A 3821-nucleotide genomic window follows, 5' to 3' on the forward strand; every position below is an offset into this window, starting at 1 on the left:
CGTTACAGAGTAGGGGTGTCAAGTTTATCAAACATACGAAAACGTAGAAAACTATTAAGAATACAACTTATTCGTATTAATTAATCATTTACTAGCTAAATTTAGACATTTAATACTAAAACCATAACATTAGTATTAAATACACGAAATCATCATAAAGAAGTCATAGCGATAAAGCGAAAATCAAATACTCTATAAAATTCACTAAAACAGAAATGATTATTTTCCGGGCTCCGGACTACATGATTCCATGAACATTACACTTACACACCGACATTAATTTTATTGTCAATAAAATATTAATTTTTCATTTACCATCATGCTTCAATAAACCTGGGGCGGCCCCTGGGTGAGTTCCTAAATCGGAACAGTACCTAAATATGGAACACCCATTATAAAACTGTTTTTCCAATCGAGATCAGTTTAATTATGATTTTAATCAATATAGACGCTTGCCTTAGATACAACTTTCAAAGAACATGATTCTCCGATAAGAATTTCAAATACTGCTATCATTTAAAGTTTTTCATGTTCAAATGTCAATACATGGCACTCGGGGAAAAGACTTCATGCTTGCCACAATCACAGCATACTGGTTCAGCCTGTATTTTACTGAAATCATCAAATATAACTGACAAAAATGACAAAATAAAACAAGCTGGAAATAACATAAATTATTAATTTACTAAAACAAAACATGGAGCAATGATTTTAAAATAATACATAAAAATAAAAAACGAATTCAAACTGTTCCATATTTAGGTACTCCGAGGACAAAAATGGCAGTCCTTGACTGTGCGGTTAATCAAGTACGTTTCATGCAGATTGGTAGTATCTTGAATAATGCCATTTATATCAACCAATTGGTCTTGAATCCTAGTATGCTGATGGAAAATTTTGTAGTTGTGGTGCAAGTCTAACTAGAAATATTTCAAAAATAGTGCCGAAAGTGTTCCGATTTAGGTACTCACCCAGTATGGTTGTTTTACACGCGGACTCTTAGATTCACTGTGCAACATATCAGGGGCGCGTTTCAGAGACGATCGTTAAGGCGATCGTTAGCTGATTTTGGTAGTACGACCAAAATTACCGATCGGCACCGTTTCAGAGACGCAACGTGCACCTGCTTTATCGTTAATTTTGCTCGTAAACCTACGACCAGTAAGAGGCACTCGTTAACTTAACGATCAAGATGGCGGATGAAGATTTTCGCCATATCAAAGTATACTTTTACTTTTTACCAACATTTGAGAGTTTAATATTGCGTGTAGCATGTTCGCTGGTGTGGAATTTATAAACTATGTCTAAAAATAGCTGAAAACAGTACGACAATGTTCTATTTTCGCCGTTCTGTCAAAAAAAGGATTTTAACTGTAGAAGATGTAAGCTTTTTGTTATATTTAGTAAATGTGCTGATATTGTGTACATCTAAAACATTGAATATGATGTAGAATTTGATTTGGCTCCATTGCTGTTTTATATGTTATGTAAAACATTTTCTTGAAATTCTTCTATTTCGGATGGTTTTTAATTCGGATAAATAAATGTCTGTACATATTTTGTTGTAATATTACCGGTCTTTGTGGCATGTAGTCAGTGAATTTTTAAACAGTGTTACCATTTTATCATGTCATGATATAACATTATTATTTTTCTTATTTTTGCACATCTTAAACTAGCTAAAGAACTTCAGCGAACACGTTATATATTACCTTTTTGGATGTATAAACATCAAAAAAATAAATATCAACATTAAAGTTATGGAAGCCAGAACTAATCTAAAACTGATGCTAAATATATAAAAATATACTGTACAGTAATGTAAACAACACTGTCACAACAAATAAGTTGATTATTGACTACTTAAATACCATGAACACTTTTAGGTGACAACGTAATCATTTTAGTTTACCTTTACTTGTAATTGAAACTTGTTTTAGTAAGGTATTCTATGGTTTATGTAGAACTCTGTAGTATAGTACATATGCGAGTTTTCAACTGACAAAGGTTAAATCTTGTCTTTTTCAGTCATACCATTTGATGCCAAGTGTACAATAAAAACTGAAATGAAAATTGACAGCAGAAGTGTCATGGTCTTGGTGGAAAATGCTGTGCTCTTCATTGACCTCTGTTTAATAATGGTATGGAAAAGGGAATTAAATTCTAATGTTGGTTTTATGAATAATATAAGAGGTATATTCAACATATGAACACATAAGGACTAATGTAGAAACTGAACTGCAAAACCATATTATATATCTGCAGTTAATGTACAGGCTATGTACAAATGCTTATTGATATAATATGTTTTCATTTATTTAGTTTTTTTGCTTGTTAAATATTTGTTTTAGTTAATTATTTCAGGCTTATGATAAAAAACTACCAGGAATGCTTCAAGATGGCAATGGAGGGCAGTGTAAAAGTAGGTAGGAAATGATAAAATGCAATAGGATATAAACAAATTTTATGAATAATACAATAAGATGATGTTGGGCATCTTACTTTGAGCAGTTAACTGGTATAACATAATTGTTATTTAACTTATATGAACATTAAACAAGAAATAAAATGTGACCAGAATGGTGTTTACATGTTTTCTTAAATACCCCACTTATTTCTTTTTTCAAAAGACAATAATTATCATAAAATATGCATACTATTTCAGTTGAAAAATGGGAATGTAAATTATGTGTTACTTGTAGTTTAACCATTAAAAGGCGTTTTCATAAATGTATTATATTGTGCTGTATTAAACAATATTTTATAACTTTTTGTCTTTTTCAGGACACTGAGAAATCACAATGTTTCAAACATCAAGAATATGCTCACGGTCAGTCTTCAAGATACTCACCTTAAAGGTTCCAGTGTGATTTAGGAGACTTTGTCAGAACAGTACATTATACCTACATACACTGGAGATATCAGACCCAACAGATAACTACAAATATATTTAAACAGAACCTGAAATTAATTGCATATCCCAATACAACATAATACTTTAAACGGTTAAATAGGCAGTGAGGCATTTGTGTGTAATCTTCATTTAATATTTGAAATTTCTTTTTCCTTTTTTAAGTTTGATTTTGCATTTAAAAGCCATTAGCATTAGATTTTTCAAAAATATATGCATTTTTATACAGTTTCAACTGTGATGTATATCCAGTTGTACATGTTTCCTCTAAGGATTAAAACACTTTTGAATTATATAGGAAAATTGAAATGATACATTTATTCAAACTTATGATAAAATATAAAACACACACTACCATTGTTGATCATGTAAACCTTCATACTATCTTTTATAGAAATTATGTGAATCTTTTGATATTTCTAAATACATTTATTTTTACTTTTACTGGCTCATGTTTAAACACAGAATGCTATATAAAGTGTATACTCCAGTGTATATCATAACATGATTGAAATAGATAATAGATAATATTTGCATGAAACTCTGAACACTTAACCACTATGGCAATCTGCACCAGTTAAGATACTTTTTGTTGAATAATGTGTTTTGATGAGACCAGCTTGTAAAATAGCTGTATTTCTTTTAGTCATTTTGTGAATACCTGAATTATCCTCGGCATCTATCTCAGTCATACAGATCCCAAGTACCGGTTAGGGCAATGTGTCATGTACCGCATCAGGGGAATCGGGTCAGCAGTGCAGAGAATTGGGCATTAAAATGTTGCTATTGGTTCGCCACGTCCAGGATCGGGTGTTAACTTAGGGTTTTTACCTTAACTCCGACAATGGACCGCGATCTATGGGGCGGAATACGCGGGGGAATATGACCCCTGTGGGTGATTGCATGGTTC

General features: G+C 31.7%; 1 long non-coding RNA gene across 1 annotated transcript; it reads left to right on the plus strand.

Moving 5' to 3' along the window:
* The first annotated feature begins 1236 nt into the window (after positions 1 to 1236).
* On the plus strand, positions 1237 to 3260 carry LOC128245357 (uncharacterized). The gene is made up of 4 exons (XR_008263127.1): positions 1237 to 1382; positions 2029 to 2141; positions 2365 to 2422; positions 2785 to 3260. It is a non-coding gene; the product is annotated as an uncharacterized LOC128245357 (long non-coding RNA).
* Positions 3261 to 3821: the final 561 nt, after the last annotated feature.

This window comes from Mya arenaria, chromosome 9 (assembly GCF_026914265.1).
Source record: "Mya arenaria isolate MELC-2E11 chromosome 9, ASM2691426v1".
Classification (NCBI taxonomy): Eukaryota; Metazoa; Mollusca; class Bivalvia; order Myida; family Myidae; genus Mya; species Mya arenaria.